The following is a 20,375-nucleotide window of genomic DNA, read 5'->3' as shown; positions in this document are numbered from 1 at the left end:
TTTTTTTTTCTTAACATATATTGCATTATTTGTTTCAGAGGTACAGATCTGAGATTCAACAGTCTTGCACAATTCACAGCGCTTACCAGAGCACATACCCTCCCCAGTGTCTATCACCCAGTCACCCCATCCCTCCCACCCCACCCCCCACTCCAGCAACCCTCAGTTTGTTTCCTACAATTAAGAATTCCTCATATCATAATCACCTTAAATTTAGGTGAAACCTTCAAAGAAAGCAAATCTTTAAGTCTAATATGGGAATTAAATTATTTTAAAACTACAGGATGTTATGAACTCTGGACCTGGTAGAATTGTCAAAACTATTGATAAAGAGATGAATTCATTGTTTTGAAAATATTTTTCAATGCTCACTATTTTAGACCACTTATTTTTATTAGAATGGATTAATTCTGGGCTTATTGATTTTTTTGCTACTTGTCAATATGGAAATAGTAATTCTTTAATAATATGTCTACATGGACCAAATTCTATAAATGTTTAACGTAGATATCAGACCAAGTGTCATTCTACAGCTTCCTGGATAGTGCAGAAATCAAATTAAATCCAGTCCATTTTCTCACTATGAAGGGATTTTATTTGGGCATGAATTTATTTGGCCAAGACAATAAATTCAGTTTTTCTTCAACATGAACCAAATTAATTTCTTAGATGTTACTTTACTCCATTTAGATCTCTGTTCTTTGAAGCCCACACATCCCTATTAAGAATCTTTTAGGGGCGCCTGGGTGGCTCAGTCGTTAAGCGTCTGCCTTCGGCTCAGGTCATGATCCCAGGGTCCTGGGATCAAGCCCCGCATCGGGCTCCCTGCTCCGCAGGAAGCCTGCTTCTCCCTCTCCCACTCCCCCTGCTTGTGTTCCCTCTCTCGCTGTGTATCTCTCTGTCAAATAAATAAATAAAATCTTTAAAAAAAAAAAAAGAGGGCGCCTGGGTGGCTCAGTTGGTTAAGCGACTGCCTTCAGCTCAGGTCATGATCCTGGAGTCCCGGGATCGAGTCCCGCATCCGGCTCCCTGCTTGGCGGGGAGTCTGCTTCTCCCTCTGACCCTCCTCCCTCTTGTGCTCTCTGTCTCTCATTCTCTCTCTCTCAAATAAATAAATAAAATCTTAAAAAAAAAAAGAATCTTTTAATAATTCTATTACAGCTCAATCTTAGACCACCTGACTCCAATGGGATATTCTCTATGAAAAAGCAAGTTGACTTAAGTTCCTTTAAAGTTTTAAAAAGTTAATATTTGCCAAACACTTTGAAGATAAAATGTGTCAAGAGTAATAATTATTTAAAAAAATAAAATCACAGGGAGCTATCCTTCCATAAATTTTGTGTGTCTCATTTTTTTTAATCCACACTTCAATACCCCCCAAAGTCAGGAGGCAGTGCAGATATAAGCATGTAGTCTGTATTTTCTTTCGAGTTAATGCAAAGTCAGGCCAGAAAAAAATGTACTTTTCATACCACATTTTGCTCCCCACAACTTTTAGACACCAGGCACACTTAAAAGCACTATTCTGAGTGTGAAAGAAGCACTGCATCAAAAAGCCCTGAGAAGGAAAATGACCAGCTTTAAGTCCCAGCTCTGACTCTGAAGGCCCTGTGATCGTGCCACAATTCCCGTATCTGCCAAACCAGGAGAGGTGGTTTATATCCTCTCTGCAGACAGACACCCCTGTTCAGCCTCGGCACTGCGTCTGTCCTGCCCCACGTAACCGAGCATAGGAAATCAGCCTAATTATTCTAAGTATCAAATCATCAAACACCATGGGTGTGGGAATTTGATCAATTCTATAATTATTAACTCTTTAAAATACTTTTTTTTTTTTTTTAGAGAGAGAGAGAGAGAGAGCATGAGTGGGGGGAGGAGCAGAGATAGAGAGGGACAAACAGACTTGTCCACTCTGAGTGTGGAGCCTCACTCAGGGCTCAATCCCATGACCCTGAGATCATGATCTGAGTTAAGATCAAGAGTCCGACACTTAACCCACTGAACCACCCAGGCACCCCAAGAGATGATGTTTTTAAAACCTTCCCATAAAGTCAGTATTCTTGTCTTTTAAACTCCTAACTAATGAAGCAAAACATTTCCATATAAGAAGTCCAACAAAGCCATGAGTGATCGGATACATTAATGCCCATCTACAGAGGAGCCAGTAGAAAATACACACCAAGGTCAAGCATGGATAGAGGTCAGAAAACTCTTGGAACGGTGGGAGAAATCACAGTGCTGCATATTTTGCCTGGGTGAGCAAGGTCAGCTCTGGGTTGGTCCTTCTCAGTAAGCCAAGTGAATGCTCACTTTTAAAAGTGCCCGTTCTGAGCAATGAGGTGCATTTTTCCAGGAATTTTTATAAAATGCATGCATAACAGGTACCTCTTTTGACAAATACACCATCTGTTTGTGCTCACATGCAAGTATGGCTTGTCACTTGGCACTTTGTGAATTACTTCTTGAAAAGGGAGTTCTGCTTTCAGCAAATAGTCCAAACAAGGACTTCTAGGAGGTAGGTGTTGGAGGAGTCAGGATATAACAGTCACTTTTGCTAATGTTCTAATCATAGGTATAGATACTGCCCAAGCCAAGTGAAAGCTGAAAAGTCTTCAAGATATTAAACTAGAAGAAAAAATAGCAGAGATACTGTGGATCACAGTTCAAATGGATGAAGAGCCATAGAATCTTAAGATGTGAAGGCTTGAGTGGAACCTTATTAGACTAGATTGGATAGTCTAATTGCTTTACTTACCCAATTCAGAGATGTAAAAACACGTTGTCTGTGAGATCTCTTAACCTACAAGGAATACCAAGTTCACATTAAATGTGTATGACACACCATTTTTTAACCGGCCTGCGGTATGAAACGCAATGGCGAGTAAGCCAGTTGGTGTAAGGGGTGGCGTTGGTCTACTCTTTTCCCTCTGTTTCTGGCACCCAGGCAAAGCAGGCAGCCACAGGTATACAGGGAGGGTGTGAAAGACTTTTTTCAATCAAAGGTCCTTTGAGAAAGTTTTATTTTATGCTCTCAAAACACTTATTCACATGTGTTCATGTGGAAATTGCTTATGTTTTCAAAATAAACTCCAAATCTTTCTCCGATAGGGTAGGAGATTGGGGAGACCTTTTTGTGGTCATTCATCATGTGCTATGGATTTTACATACAAGCTCTCAGTTCATCTTGATCGCTGCCCTGTGAAATATGATATTACATCCATTTTGCCTGAGAGACCACTGAGGTTCCAAGAGGTGAAGTAAGCTGCCAAGGATTCCAACCCAGTTCTGTCTTACTCCAAACTCAAGGTGCTTTCATTTTATCTTTTTTTTTTTTTTTTTGGAGAGAGAGAGAGAGATGGTGTGCACATGAGTGGTGGTTGGGGGGAAAGGGAGGAAGAGGGAAAGGGAGAGAGAGACTCTCAAGCAGACTCCATGCCCAGCCTGGAGCCTGACCTCACAACCCTGAGATCATGATCTGAGCCAAAATCAAGCGTCGGACGCTTAATCAACTGAGCCACCCAGGCACGCCATTATCATGTTTTAAAAGCATGTTTAAAATATGTAATTGTTGTCTAAAGAACAGTCAGGCAAGCCATGCAGCAGGATTTTCCCTAATTATACAGCATCACTGCAGGACTTTTGAATGACCATTTTATGCTTGAAACCACCAACAGAATAGAGGCAAAGTGTGATGTTTCATATTATCCTGCTTCTTACCCTCTTGTTCCCTATTCTCTTTCCTCATGGTTTCCAAATACTCTTCTCTTTCTATGGACACTTCTCTTATTACAGCTTCATTTCTCTCCCGACACTTTGGCAATTAAATAGAACCATCAGATGTTGGGTCAAGTACTAAAATGGTGTTGGTTTCTCCTAATCATTCATGGTGGACATGCTCTCAATATGTGATATGTAGCAGCATTTTTATGTCCCATGTTTTTTTTTTTTTTTTTTTTAAGATTTTATTTATTTGTCAAAGAGAGAGAGAGCAATCACACAAGCAGGGGGAGCGGCAGGCAGAGGGAGAGGGAGAAGCAGGCTCCCCACTGAGCAAGAAACCCAATCCCAGGACCCTGAGATCATGACCTGAGCCGAAGGCAGACGCTCAACCAACTGAGCCACTCAGGCGTCCCATTTATGTCCCATGTTTAACTTGGATGTTGTTTCTACACAATCTTGCAATATGATATGATCTGCCAATGCAACAGGAGAGCATGTATCTATGTTGCTCTAAGGAGTAACCAAAGAATTCTGAATCAAGATCTTCCGTGTGTGTGTGTAAAAGTAAACACATGTGATGGTCACAAAATCCAAGTTTTAAGTAGCTTCTCTAGGTCACACAGCTCTAAAGTGGCATGGTCTATATTATAAAGTCAGCTTCACCCAAGTGCCTTTTAACTACTCGGTACTTCTACTTCTCCCCTCAGAACAGACTATAAATAAAATTGTTAATGACCCCACAGAAAATACAAAGACTCTAATGGAAATAGACTCAAAGAATAAACACATCATGTATTGAAGAATGACTCTTAGAATGCATGAGTTGTTCTGTTTTTCATTAATCAGGCACAAACTACCAAACACATCGTGCTCTTTCAGAAAAACAAAAACAGTATGAACACAGAGAAAAAGGAGTAGGAGTTCATGTAACCACCAGAATCACATTTGTTACAGGACCCATTGTAGGAAATCCATTTTACATCATGACCTATTACACAATATGTATATAACTAAAACAAAAGTTTCACAAAGCAATACTTATCACTATGTACAATACACTCTGTTGTTTTTCTATTTCCTTTCTTAAATAATGCTCATGGTGATCCACAAAATTGGTTTCATGATACACTAATGGGTGAGACCCACACTGTCTGAGGACTCAAATCCTGTGCAGTCACCGCCTTTGTCTCTTGTCCAAGGCAGACAATATTAATGCATCACGGCATTCTTCCTGATGAGTTTGGCCAACCCTGAGCACCCTTGTCAAACCAGCATTCTAGGCAGCAACTATCACTTGGAATTGGGACAAAGACATGACACAGTCACTATCTAAGTTCCAAGGGGACAGATGGAGAGCTAGAGTAGCTATTTTTTTTATTTGCTCTCTTTCTGTCCCTAGTGCTTGCTTAGGGTCCAGCACACAGTAGGCACTCACATATCCATTGAAAGGTTGAATCACTAAATGGCCACCAAGAGTAGAGGATAAACTCTGGCTCCAAAAGTTCCTCTCTGAATCCTTTCTCTCCCTCCCTTCATTTTGTTGCTGTCTTTAAATGTAAAGCTTTCAAGATTCAATGGCTCTGAGTACTGTATGTACCCTCCCTGCCTTCCAAACCCCATCGTGTAATAAGACTTATTTGCACTGGGCTACTTGATAATATCTCTGTTACTTTCAAAGACAATTGGTTTACACTTAAAGAATTACCGAAAAGGATTATGAAGTTCAAACCATGGTAGAGTTCCTTGAAAAACTGGTCCTGGAAGAACCTGGGCTGGATATTGGGCATATATTTTCTCCTTTCAGCCTTTAAACAATACAATGTTTCATATCATTACCCCATCTTATTGGTGAGGAACCAAACCCTTAGAAAAAAAGAGGTGACGTCACTCAGTTAGTAAATGTTTGGCAGAGGCAGGATTTAAACCTAGGTATTTCACTGTTGCTTTTATTATACTTCAGCTGCTCCCGAAAATGGTGTATTAAATTACAGAGAAACAATGGCCAGAAGCCTTGAATCCATTCGTAGTGTGTCAATTTAACAGGTTATCACACTGGAAAAATAAAACCCAATATCTTAGTAGTATACTTCATCATATAACTTTATTTTTTCTTCACCAAATTTTTGTGAGTTATTCACTGTTGGGTATGTTTTCCTTGGCAGCAGTTAATCTTGGCTCAGACATAACTTCTTACTGTAGAGTAATTCAAATGTGTTAAGTCCTCTACTACACAGAGGAAAAAAAAAAAGACTGTGTGTGTATGTGTTTATGGGGGTCAGGTTAAAGGGGAAGTATAAAATGGAAACAATATATGAATTGGGTGTGTGTACGGGGCAGTTATAAGTAGTTGCAGGCAAAAGCAACAATATTGGCCTCTTGGCTCTCTCTCTCACCAGAAGCAGTGTACGGAAATGGAGTAGAAGAGAACAGCATGGGTCAAGTTCAACTCACATCCACCCCCATATAAAGTATATGCAACCTGACACAATCACAGAACCTGCAATGTGTAATTGCCCAATCATGATCATGAGTCACTGTAAAAGCTACTAAGAAGGTCGGCTGGGAAAGAATATTTCTGCTGCAAGTTTACAGCAGTTGTTTTCAACTAGGAGCAATTTAGAGGACATTTGGCAATGTCCGCAGACATTTTTAGTTGACACAACTTGGTATAGGCCAATGATGCGGCTAAACACTGTATGATGCACAGGCCAGCCTCCCTGCACAGGACAAATTCAATGGCGAAAACGTCAACAGTGACAAAGCTGAGAAATCCTGGTTTACAGTGTGATGCAACTACCTCGATGATACAACTTTACTCCAGCTGCCTCTCTGGCCTCAGTCTCCTCATCCACAAAATGGCGATGATTATAGTACCTGCTTCACTGGGTGGTTGTGAGAATTAAGTGAGTCTTACTATGTAAAGCGCTTAGAACAGTGCCTGTGACATAGGGCTAAGTAACAAATGCTGTTGTTACCATCATCACCACCAAAGCTCAGCATTGTGCAGGGCAGCATTTCCCAAAGTATTCTGGGGATTCTGGGGGCGGGGAGAAAAAGGACTCCGTGGTCAAATAAACTTAAAAATAGTATATACTTATCAAACAAGTTTCTTTATTGCAGAACTTCTCAGAATCTTTAATAGACAAAAATATATGGCATGCAGAATTTTCACAACTAACCGACTAAAGAATCCTACGCAGAATCTTGCAGGATCAAACACACTTTAGGGAAAGGCCAGTGTGGTGAAAGGGTGGTGGATTGAGACAGGACTTAGCTCTTGAGTTTACCACGTACCCACTGTGAAGCTTGGGTAAGTCCCTTGACCTTTCTTGGCCTCCGTGATCACCAACACAAAAGAGAATTTGGGCCCTTCCAGTTCTGAAAGGCTCTGATTCACTGATATGCCTGCATGATGAATATCACTAGTAGATCTCAAAGTCATGCATTATCAGATGGCTAAGACATCACAGTCCAAATCAAGGGCTGTGACAAAACCCAGGACAACGGTGTCTACCAAATCCTTGTTTTTGAAGAAGCTCAAATACCCAATACCGGAATCAAGATGAATAGGTGAATGCAGTCTAATTTTTTAAGCAGAAAGCAGAGCTGGCAAAGAAGAATATGGATGCAATAAAAAAAAGGTCTCAACCCCTCAAAGTATACAGCAGTATAATTTACTCTATTATCTCTTATTAGGTGCTAAATAAAATCAGCAGAGGATATGACAAGACAGGATTGCTATCTCAAGGGACTCAAACTCCATCTGAGGAGGAAGATGTAAATACATAAGGCACCCCATGGGTGTCTGATGGACGTTTAAACAAAGACCCATGGGAGCAGAGTAATCTTAGGTGTTGCCTTTTTTTTTTTTTTTTAGAAATCAAATGTACAATGGCAAAAAACACAAAATAAAATTTAAAAATGAAATGTAAACATCTATCTTCTTCTTTGGGTTTCTAACTGCACGTTCTCACTGCCTGCCGTTCAGGTGTTAGGACGCACCTAAACTGGAGGGTGTGTATGTGGCTTGTCATGCACTGTGATCTTCACCCCTCTGGGTGCACCACACAGTCTGGCCTGAATCCACCATGCATGACAGAGGTGGCACTGGACGAAGAGATCTGTGCCTCCTATTGTCCAGGGCACTGTTTCATTATATTATAACTTGAAGCTATTTTAACTTGTATAACTGGAATTTCTCACTCTGGAGTACACTACCAGCTATGGGTGTATGAGTAGCCATTGTACCAGTAATCCTTCTTTTATTATTAGTCTCTGGGGACGCCAGCAGGCCCTCTGTCAGAAGAATAGCTTCAAAAAAAAAAAACAACAAACTTTTTTTGCATCTATGGACCCCTTCTCACATGAAATGCACAAAATAAAGTATACTAGGTTGCAAAGGAAACCATTACATTGAAATATCTAAATACTAAAATGCACATTTTAATATATGTGACTCTTAAAATATTAAATAACAAGATCTAGCAGTGCATCTAATAACTAACATGCCAAAGCTGTGTCACATGTAGACGATATTTCTAGATGTCAGCAACAACTGTAATGTGATATAAGTTACCTATGATTTTTACTGGTGGCAAAATCACAGGTCCTGCTAAAATATTACTGCAATTTGTTGCCTCCACTCCACTAATTGAAGGAAATGCTAAATTTCAATTAGAGGTGAGTGCAAATAAAATGCAAACACATTTTTATTTTGCATCCAAGTTCATGATCCCCTGAATTCTAACCACGGGCCCCTTGTGATCCACAGACTCCAGATTAGGAAGCTCTAGGTGAGGTCATAAAGGTTCAAGAGCTTTGGTGATTGAAGAGAACAAAAAAATGAACTCATCACATTTTTCTTCTTCTCTTTGGAAATAATTCCAAAATGATCTGTCACAGTAAAAACATTCAGGTACACTTACAAAATACTTGCATATGTGAGCTCATTTGATTCTCATAACAGCCTTGTGAGGAAGGTACTAGATTAGCATTAACCCCATTTAGCAAATGTGGAAAGTGATGTGTGTCCATGCCACGTGGCCAGAAGTTAGAAGTTAAGGGCTGAGCTGGGCCTCAGACACAGAGCTTCCAACATTCAAGTCCCTACCCAGTCCATAACTCTTGTGTGGCACCTATAATGTTGGGGTCAGGGAGGGAGACAACAAAAGTGAGCATTAAGACTTCCATCCACAGCAACCTACTTAACCTAGTTACTGCTAGACTGAGCAGGCCCTGGTAACTGGTAGGCAATGTTAGCTCATTTCTCCCTCCTCACTCTCACACACAATTGTGCATAAACTAGTGTCATTTTCTAGAATGCCACAGGTTCCTGCACTATATCAGCTCCCTCTGACCTAAAGAGAATGCAGAACTTGCTATTATTTCTGGAAGATTCTATTTATCATGTTGTCTCTATTTTATTAGCTTTTTGATTCCAATGATTTTTGTTTGTTTGTTTTAAAGATTTTATTTGTCAGAGAGAGAGAGGGAGTGCACAAGCTGGGGCACCGGCAGGCAGAGGGAGAAGCAGGCTCCCCACTGAGAGCCCAGTGCAGTACTGATCCCAGGAGCCTGGGATCATGACCTGAGCCGAAGGCAGACGCTTAAATGACTGAGCCACCCAGGCGTCCCAGATTCCAATGATTTTTTTGAAACATTTTTTTTTTTTAAGATTTTATTTGTTTATTTGACAGAGAGAGAGACTGCGAGAGAGGGAACACAAGCAGGGGGAGTGGGAGAGGGAGAAGCAGGTTTCTCGCTGAGCAGGGAGCCCGATGTGGGGCTTGATCCCAGGATCCTGGGATCATGACCTGAGCCGAAGGCAGATGCTGAGCCACCCAGGTGCCCCGAAATATTTCTGATGACAAATTCTTTTGGCTTTTTCTTTAACTGCTTTAAATTTCAGGTGCCTTTCAATCTGTGTAGTCTCTGTTTTCCATTTCAGGCACAAAAAGAGAGAACGGCTTCCTATTTTCAAGTAACTTTAGAATATTCTTTTGTCAAATATCTCCCTTTCAAAATGCTTAGATTTGGATTTGGTGCTGTCCCAGAATGTTATTCTACATCATCTTCCTCCTAACCTCTCTTTCCCCATGCACATAAAAGCTTTGCTTTCCTGGAATATAACCACTCTGCTCCAGTGGGCCTCAAAAGAGGGACTCTGATGAAGAAAAGCCTTAAGCTTTCATTGCTTTTGCTTTTTAAAGTCATTTTTCCATTATTGAAATTTGTTTTTTACAGTTTTATTTTCTTCTCATGAAAATCAGTCTAATTTTTAACAGTTTTGCTTTGACCTTCGCACTCATCTTAACACTCCCCCATATATATTTCTTTGCTATTAAAGTTCCTTGAATTTCTCTGTGTTTTAGTCTTTGTTTTGTCCAGCCTGCAAACTGACTCAGTTTAATCTTTAGCTTTCCGCTTTTGCTCTTTCACTGTGTACCTATGCAGAATTTCAGACACTGCAGAATGGTAGCCCGGAAGGGGGCCTTTGCAATTATCCTGTGCAGCTGTGCCAAGTCTTTAACCTCTACAAAATAAAAAACTACTCCCTACCTCCTTTGCTATCAGAGAGCACTGAGAGAGGCTGGGGGGAAGGGAAGATAGTGATAAGGGGAAGGTTCAGGTCCAAGAAGTGCTAACCTGGATCTGGAAGTTGAGGGTGTGTGTCTGGAATGCTAATGTGCTCCTAGGTGGAGTTCCCTTACATCCCCTAAAAGAGGTACAGGGACCACAGGCACTTGAAACCTTGTAGGCAGAGCTTTAAGATGGATGATGCTTGAGAGACTCTTAGGTAGCCCCGAAGTGTGCTCTCAGTTTTACACATCAACAGCCCAGGCAACTTGTCTAAAGCCACAGTCAACACTAGAGATCCAGCCCTGGATCTGCTACTCTCTGCCTGGGCTCGTACCCTTACTCCGGAACCTGCAAAGCACCATTTTCATCTTATTCCTTGGTCTTGACTCTTTCTCTGGTGGGCTCAGTTACATGAACTCTTATCTCAACTCACCGTCTCATTATGGCTGGCTCTGGCAGTTTTCCCTCAATCCTCACTACTCCAACAGGCTTTATACCCACACAAAAGGTCAGGTGTGGTAACAAAGGAAAGGCAATTATCATTTATTTAATCTTCACAACTAAGTGAGGAAGATGTAATTATCCTCGTTTCACAAAAGAGGAAACTGAGGTTCACGAAGGTGCAGTAACTTGTCCAAGGCTGCATAGTCAGTGGTAATCGACCCACACTTGGTACTATGCATGAACGCACAATGTGTATTAGAACTTTCACAGGCAAAGAAATGCTTTTTATCCATTCCCTCATTGTTCTAAAAAATGTTCACCGAACACCTCTTATGGGCTGGGTGTCCTAAAAGCTTTAACTGTATTTCAATTCCAGTGTCATGATTCCAAAAAACAAAACAAAACAATCTCTATGATTCTTTTGGAATGATCTCCAGAGAAAATTTACAACCCGTTCTGAATGATCGGGCTTGGTACTTTAAAGACACTGCTTATTCCTTTTCGTCACAAACATTATGACCTATATCATCTATGTCTTTTGTCAGACTTGGACATGCAAGACTTTGAGCTGGTTCTAAAAATCAAAGACAAAGATGTGCTATAACTGAGGACAAGGGACTCCCAAACAGCTTTTTAGAGGAGTTCCACAGATACTCTGCTTAACTACTGTGAAGTATGGTAGAGTAAGCAAGAATAGAAAGGTGGGAATAGGAAAAACTTAGGTTTGAGTCTGGGAGCCACACCATTTACTAGCCGTCTGACCTCTTTAATCTCGCCAGGCCACAGGAGTAATCATGGCGCCAAGACTGTAAGGTTGCTGTGAAGATTACTGGAGGTAATGCAGATAAAGCATGCGGAACTAAGCATGGGCACACAGAAAATAATCAATAGAGTTATAATTCTCATTATTATTGCTCTGGCAATTAGAAGAGTTGGATACATTTTATTTTAATATTTGCTTTTGAAAAAAAGATCTCCATGACATTGAAACCCTAGAGATTTAGGACAATGGTTTTGTGCTGGTTCTAGATAATAGTTTGGACATGTGTTCTGGAATATAAGTGGATAATAATAAATTACACTGTTCCATTTATATCTTAGCATTCCTAGTATGAGTTATGGTTTTAGGTTAGCTAATGGAACTATCTAACACATAGTAACTCGTCTACTATTCTGAAATAAGCAGTTGTCTTATCATTTCTCCTCTAATAAATTTTGCAAAAGAAAATTCCACTGACACTTATGGTGGGCACAATGAACTCCACCTTCAGAAGGAAGATTAACTTTTCAAATAAATCTGTTTTTCAAATTATTCCTAACTGATGTATAATTAGCTTTCCAATTTCACTGGTTTCTTTGTGACAATGTGTTAATAAAAGGAAATATAGAACATTAGCTTTTACCAAGTACTAAATACATTCATTTTAAAGGGAAAGTGAATTTTGTCAAATCCTTTGATCATCTTTGTCATAAAATATGATTTACTGACATTTTTCCAGAATTTTAAAAACTACAGGCCACAAGGATAAAAATTATACTACAGACTAGTTCTTAAAAAAAAACCAGTTTGTTAGTCTTTTATTTTATATTTCTGTTCATATATTCTTCTTTTGTCTATAAAGATATTTTTAGGACCTCTGGCTGAAAAACCACAAATCACTGAAAGAAAATATCTTTTGGCTAATCTGACTTAATATTTAACAAGATTAAGATGTCATACTGTATTTTCCCCTTTTATATGAAGCTCGAAAATTTTTCAGATGCTAAAAAGGTATGATAAAATTTCAAGTGTTTAATTATTAAGAGCAATTAGAATGTTATTTACCAGACATCAGTTTAGGTACTAACTTGTAATTTTTTTACTTAGAAGTACAATTCAAACAACTGTCTGTCGTAACTAATAGTTAATAGACATATAGATAGTCATCTAAAAAGGAAATTAAAGCTATTCTTTTCATTTAAAAAAACATCAACCTAATCCCAATTCCAAAAACAAAAATAAATAATGAAGCAAACTGGAATCTTTTTCAGGTGCTGGTAAACATGCAGCAGTGTTCTATAGTAAAGTCAGGCTGTAAACTGTAAGTTGTTTTTGTTTTTTAATTTAATATAGTTCCACTCTTACCCATAAAAAGGAAATCAGTTTTGAGTTATGGCACAGAACATGAAAAGGAAATGTCAAGAGACAATATTACCAGTTAGTTACTTAAAAGCCCACTCTAGTTAAAAGCCAGTTAAATCCTAATTTAGAAGACTTCATGCACTATATTAGTTTTTACCACAGAGATCTCATACTTTATTCCTTTAGCCTACTGTTTCTTATTTGAGACTTTTTTTTTTAAAATTAAGTTAATGAAATTGAGATAATAGGTAAAAGGTCAGGTTTAAAGAAGGAAAAAATTACCCCACGGGGTTATTTAATAATGACTTTATGACTAGAATTTCCATTTGAGCATGGGCTGTAATTAAAAAATCTCAGGTTATTTTAGGAAGAGCTTATCAGTTTGACTTTTTGGGGGGACAATCCTTTTCCTGCATGAACATTTGGACTCCACAATAGCTCCACCTCAAATGCATAAGAATATTGGTCTTGGTTGGTAATTACATGTTACATTTAGATCGGTTAGGAAAGCACACATACCACAGGTTTCTGGAGCAGGCCTTTCTGAGCTGATTTTTTTAACCTTATTTAATACATATCCAATTTACTAATAGGGCCAAAGTTCACCTGAAATTTGACAGAGCTAACTTGAGACGTAGGTTGGCAGATGGCATTGGTTTTTAGACAAAGTTCTTTTCCTTTTCTGCTCCCCTTCTCAAAATTAGGGTTACTTCTAAGCAAAAAATATTGAGATTTACAATACACAGAAGAAAATCCACCAGAGAATTACCTTAGTAATGAAGTATTGGCAGGACTGGAAGAACTTTCACATGTCCAACACTATCCCATCTTGGTCACCTTAAAGTTCACCATTTTGTTGTATTTTTCACCTATCCCAAATTGTAGAAGTTGAAACAACACACACACACACACACACACACACACACACGAACCCGAGAATACAATGCAAACTATGAGTACTTTAAAATAAGTGAAAAACCTAAAGGCATTCTTGAGCCACAGTCTCCTACGTGCTACCCACCCTGGAGGACATATAATCAAGTCATATTCTGTCTTTTTTTTTTTTCCCAATTAGGTTGAAAGCAGTTTGAATAAGGCTACTGCCTCTACACAAATGGCACTAATTTTCCCATTTGGGTATAGGTCTTTTAACTTCAGCTGTTATGCCCCTGGCAAGGAAGTGGAGCTGAACTGGACAAGACTAAAAAGATTTCCTGGGTTTGATTTGCTGTGGATCAAGTAGTCGGCTTTGCAAATGGCAGAGAGGACTCCTCTTTTCCCTGCCACTGCTAACTCATGGGACTCAGTGTAAAAGGACTGTGGGGACTCAGACTCTCAGAATTTCTCTTCTGGTTCTGAATTCATGTGCACACAGGCTTCTGACCAGAACTTGATCAACCCACGTAGCTTCTTTTATTAATTTTCTCCCCATGGTTTTTCATCCCTCAGTACTCAGGTCTTTGTCAGAGGCAGCGCAGATACAGAAATGGAAACTGGGCCACAAACTACTTAGCATAAATGCCCCCCAGACCAATAAAAATTGCATTTTCCCCTTGCTAAAAGTATAATTTGTAATTAATATAATCATTCTTATTTTACTTAAAGGAGAGTGCTATTTGTAATGTTAAAAATAGTTCCTCAAAAGGGGCAGTTCTCTTAAAATGAAAACTACTTAATTAACTTTTATAATACGTTTAATTTATAAATTGGTCTCAAATATTGAATTGCTTCAATGTTGGTATTTCGACAATACAGAGTAGGCTGTATATTTGATAAAGCCGTGATTAAAGATTTTCAAGTGAGATTTCTTTTTTTCTGGTGTCTGCTGTATTAAAACACTCAATAATTGCATACTAGCTAAAAAGTCAATTATACAATAAAGTAGAAAGCACTCGGGAATCTGACTAACGTGGATAAATTTTGATACTAAACTCTTCTTTTTCACCCTTTCCCTGCTGCAAAGCAACACATGTATATACCGCAATCATGCTTGGATTTTTTCGCTTCATCTCAATCTTCTTCAAAATTATTTTGATAATTTTCTGGACTCCACTGCTCACATCAACATGGAGAAAAAAGTCTCAGTAGTCATTAACAAAGCAAGCACATTAGGACACTTTTACCAATAAAATACCTGATTTACTTTCTATACACTTATGTGTTTAAAAAGAGGACATAGTTAAAAAGTCCTTAGTGAAAACACATTTTACAATACAAAGATAAAATTCCATTATTTCTTATTTAAGACTGGCCTACTCTAAATTCAAAAAGTTTTTTTTCTAGTCTACAGAAATATATCTTAACAGAAAATAAACTCTTGATCTTACAAAAATTTTTGAAACACTTGGGAGATTGCTATTAAGGAAACAGTCTGTTAAATATATCAAGAAACTGTTAAAACGTAACTATTGATTTTTTGTAATTTTACCTTCTGACTTCAAAGAATAGGGAAAAGAACTATCAAAAACATTCTCCCAGAATCATACCATTGTATTCTAAAATGTCTTCAAAAAGCCATTTTTATCTTAAAGCTAGATTTCATCCCTGAAATGTTAATAATCAGGGATTTAATCTATTGCTTTTTTACAGTTTTAAGTTTGTTAAGAGACCGTATGGTGTTTATGTGTTAAAAATACCTAGATACATCAAGTGAAGAAAAGCTGTGGCAATTATATGAAAAATTTAAGGACACCTGTCACTAAATGTCAAAGTCCCAAGCAAAAGACATCTTACCAACCTTTGAATTATCCCATATAGGTACCAACAAAATTTAACTATAACTTTGATTTTAAGACAAACCAAAACAAATACATATTTTTTTATTCTAGGAAAAAATCATAGGCAGGAAAATTCTTCTATTTGATGCATTTTAATACTGCTCACTTGAGTATTTGAGATTTATAAGTATGCATTCTCCTTAAAATTCTAACAGTACAATACGTGATTTTATGCTACCTTTTTATTTTACTTCCTCGAGCATTTTTATAGCTTCTTGAATAGCTATCTAGTTATTACACTGTACAAAAATGATAACCTTAACTTTTTTTCACTTGCATTTTAAAAAACTATACTCAAGTATGAAGCATTTTTATACCTCCCTTCTTAATCGTCTATTTAAGATTTCAGAAAGAGCCAACAGTTATTGTTACCACTCAAGAGCTTTGTCTCTGATACATGCTTTTCAGAACTATAAAATTTCACCCAGAGAATAACTCTGTATCTTTTAAAGGAGCTTCTTGACTTTTCCCCACATCTGCCAATGAGGTAAGCAATATCGACATGGTAAGTCCCAATGTGATATAAATAAAAAATAAACATCATCATAAACTGATAATTCCATGAAGTCTGATAATTCTATTAAGATAAACACATTTTTCATTGGGAGGCCTAAAATTCAACTTAAGATGTTTTTTACATCCCAAGATTAAGGAAACTGCTCAACTTTCATGAGGCTCTGTCACAAGTTAAGAAAAAAAGCCGGGGGTCAGGCTATAGGTCTTATGGGTGGGCTTAAACCACTGTTATTTTTGCATTTATTCCTTAAAAGGCCTTCACTGAAGGATTAATGTCTGCAAACAATGAAAAAAATAATCAATATTAGACTTGAAAAACTTACTTAAAACTCACTCCTTGCCTCAACCAAACACAAAACTCCACAACAAATAAACCTAAACTTGGCTGTCAATTTTAAATCCATTTTTTAAAAAACCAATTCAAGCACAATTTCTTTAAAACAAAGTATAAACTAGAATTTTGTTTAAATGTCTGTCCAGGAGAGACACATTTTAATGCAGAGGTAATAAACTCCAGAGGAAAAAAGAGGATCATTTTCCTAATTTCACTTCAAGCTGCCCTGATTGCAGTGAAGGAAGCAGAGAGGCCCAATTCCAGAACCGAGAGTCGCGGGGCGGTGAGGGGTGTCGGGCCACAGCCTCAGCTCCGACCCAAGTGTAGGTCTTGAGCTGTCATTCTCAGTCCTATTACCACTTGTGCAGGGGCAAAAACGGCCCCGCAAGAAGCCTCTTCAGAGGTCGCTTATGCTTAAGTTTCCCTTAACTTCTCCCCTGCCACCGCGGCGCTAGGTGAACACTTTCCGGTCGTGTTTTACACGACTGCCATTGTCTCGCTGCAGGGAGGCTCTTTTAAGTGAGGCACAGTTGGAAAAACCACGATTTTACAGAGCATCCTCCCCCCCGCCCCCCGCCCCATATACGGCGAAAATAAACTCTAATCCTACCAGGTGGGGATTTAACACTCGCCTGACTTCCCCTCCCCCGAGGAAGGGAGCAAGCAGAGTAAGTTGCAAAGTGACAGGAATTTTAACTAGCGAACGGGCTCTCCTCAAACATCGCTGGTTGAGAGCGCTCGCCCCCAACGCGCTCCCGGACACCCACAGTTCCTCCCTTCGCCGTTTAGGGGAAGAGAGCGGGACCTGCGACTTCCGAGGTCAGGCCAGGGAAACAACCTGCTATTTGGGCAAGAGGAGGAGAAGGTTCTGCGCAGAGCCAGGGCCGCCGTGGCCGGCCGCAGCATCCTCGCCCGGGTGCCCGCGGCGCAGACTGCCGAGTGCGGGGGCCCGAGGCCCCCTCTTAACTCGGGAAGGGACGCGCACCAGCCCCGCTGCCCGCGCGTTCCTCGTTTACCGGCTGGTCTGCAGACTCGCCGTCCACCCTCCAGCTCCGGCCGCCGCCCCCCCCCCAACTCCACGTCGGCTGCCGCCTCACCATTGGGGTCCGCGCGGGCGCCGCGGTCGGGGACGCGCGCCTTTCTCCTCTGGGCGCCGGACGTGGAACCTGCGCGCCCCAAGTTGTGCGCAGATCGAAGCCGCTCTCGAAGCTCGTCCGGGGAGGCGGTGCGGGCCTCCGAGCCCCGGCCCCTGGAGGGCGCGGGCGGGAGTGGACATCGCCGCCCCTCCGCCTCAGCCGCACCTCCGCCCCATCCACACCTGCCGCCGCGGGGCCGCCTCCGCCGCGGTTCCTCCCCAGCCCCGCCCCGCGCCCCGCCCCCCGCCCCGCGCCCCTGCCGCCGGGGCCGCCGCCGCCTCGGCCATCTCCGCCGCCGCCGCGGGAAAAGGGGGGAGGAAAGAGGCTCCCCGACCGGGGAGCGCGAGCCGAGGCCCTGCGCCTCCTCCCTCGGGCTGGGGCGGGACTCAGGTCTCTCCACTGCAGCTCGGCTCCCGAACGCGGGGATTTGGTGGGGGAAGCGGCAGCCACGACAGCCCCTTTGGCCACCGCAGCCTTTTGCGGGCGGGAGCGTCTCGCAGAGAGTGCGAGCTGAGGAGGGGAGAGGCTCCCACCTGCGAGAACCGGAGCTCCTCCGTACACTCTCAGAATCCAAACTTAGCGAACCGCACAGCGGAAGTGCCTCCTAGGTCGGACCCTTGCATTTGTAGGGGTCTTCTAAAACCGTGCCGGGTAGCGTGGGCCCCGCGGTTTAACTGGCTTTAGAGCAAGGTGGGGGGTCCTTCCATCCGGAGTGGCCGCGCATGCATTCGCAACCTTGTGTGGGTGCTTCGAGGCCTTTCTCAGATGCCATCTCCACCACGAGTTTTTTCCAGGTGCTCTCACCCGCGGCCCAGATTTGATTTCGCCCACTTTTGGATAGCCCGGGCTCTCTGAACCTACCTACTGGCCCTTCCTTTGGATGAAGGCGCTTTGTGAAATGCAATGGGTCATCTCTAAACGCCTTAGTTATTTTTATTGTGCTGTGTGGACTCAGTAGTCAGTGCTATAGAATAGAAGCAGAGAGATTTATTCTTTCCTAATTCTTTCTACTTGGGTTGAAATTCTTTGAAGGCAGAGGCTACAGTAAGTTGCTCACCTCTGGAAGTTTTCAAGTAAATACTGAACGATAGTTGGCAGGGTGGTCGCACCACGTGACCTAGCCAGAAATTCTGGCAGTCCTATTTATCTATATCCTCTGAGAGCCCAGCTTGGCGCCTAGCATCTGGATGGGGGAGGGGGTAATGGTGCGGGTACAGGGTAATTCTGTTTCTGCGTTTGAATGTAATTTGTTTTTGGCACAGGTCGGTCTAACTACCACAAAGAAAAATTCCCCGGGGGAGAGGGGGAGCGGCGAAGCAAAGTTCATAGTGGTATTTTATTGATGGTGGAATATATCTCCGTGTAAAAAATTGTTCTTCAATCACAATGAAAAATCTTCATCAGAAGTTTGCTAATGAGTTGGTATTTCCTATAGGCTCCTTTCCTTAGCCATGTAAGTCCAATGCAGATGATGTATTACATAAATTATTTTTGCATGAGCACTTGGGATAAGAACTATATGAAAGAATTAAATTTAAAATTTTCTGTATAAAATACAGTTAAATAAAATGCTTTTATACCATTTGTCATTTCGGACACTTAAGTATATGTTTTGAGTTGCGAGGTCAGTTGTACTTAATGGTTATTAGTATTATGTAAACAGGTAGGAATCAAACTCATCTACACTTCAGCTTAAAACAGGTTGAAATCATGAACTCTCTTCTAAAGAACTGAGAAATCTCAAGCCATCTTGACTATCTTGACGGAGAAATAAAGAACGAAAATTAACACGGTTATTGCTATTAAAATATTCCCAATATTTTTGAAAATGATTTTTCAAATTTTATAGTCACAGTATAAAGGAAAAAGCAAATATTTTGCAAATCATGAAAAATGTGCTTTAAGATGTAAAAGACTATGAAACTTAGAGCTAAGTGCTTTTAAATATACATATAAACATATATAAATATATTTATAAATATATATTTATTTGGCAAAACCTGTTCGTAGAAAACTCAAAATTAAAAGCATTCTTTGAAGTAAAAAAAAAAAAAAAAACACTCCTCTAACTTTATCATGGAAAAATATATAGTATTATCAAACTCTAATAGCTGTTTTAAACATAATATGCAAAAAGGAAAAAGATTTCATTATAAATGAGTTCCATTATACAAGACTATATCCAGAGTCCAATAGGAAGGATATTGAATATGCAAGCATAAGCATTTCATTTGTGGAACACATTTTTAAACGTTCATACAAAGCCCAGAAAAATATTATAGAAAAGATTACACAATTGCTTAACCAAAATTATATATCATAATATGATGAATAAAATGAGCCAATGAAGGGATAATTCACCTCAAGCAGTAAAATCAACCCAAACAAAAACTATTTTAAGCCCATAGAAAGAGAAAGAATTCTCTTTTAGACTTTGATTTGAGGCAAACAAGTTGTTTGCCCCAAGACAAATACACATAATATCACAGTAAATCCAGAGTTAATAGAACACAGCCATAAATGGCTCACAGGGCAAATCACGTAGGCATCTTCAACTTTATCAAAAGGGTTGGCCCAGGGCACTTCACATATAACTCTTTGTTCACATTTTACTCTGTAATAATGACAGCATTGTCTGAAATTTGAGAATTTCCTCTTTAACCTTTACCTGCAAGGGCAAGATGAACTACTACTTTCTAGCTTACCGAAAGATGAGCACCAAGGCCATATTTTCTTCCAGCATCTAA

The 20,375-nt window shown here is 40.2% G+C and overlaps 1 long non-coding RNA gene across 1 annotated transcript in view; it reads right to left on the bottom strand.

Annotated features, from left to right (window-relative positions):
• Positions 1-17,809, bottom strand: part of LOC145717030 (uncharacterized) — a 29,892-nt gene extending 12,083 nt beyond the window's left edge. The window contains exon 1 of the long non-coding RNA XR_014140005.1: positions 17,590-17,809. This is a non-coding gene — a long non-coding RNA (uncharacterized LOC145717030). The remainder of the gene's footprint in view (positions 1-17,589) is intronic.
• Between the last annotated feature and the right edge of the window lie 2,566 nt (positions 17,810-20,375).

The sequence above is a fragment of the Leptonychotes weddellii genome, chromosome 14 (assembly GCF_054177405.1).
Source record: "Leptonychotes weddellii isolate Sample4059 chromosome 14, ASM5417740v2, whole genome shotgun sequence".
Classification (NCBI taxonomy): Eukaryota; Metazoa; Chordata; class Mammalia; order Carnivora; family Phocidae; genus Leptonychotes; species Leptonychotes weddellii.
This window is presented reverse-complemented; position numbering and strand designations above follow the sequence as displayed.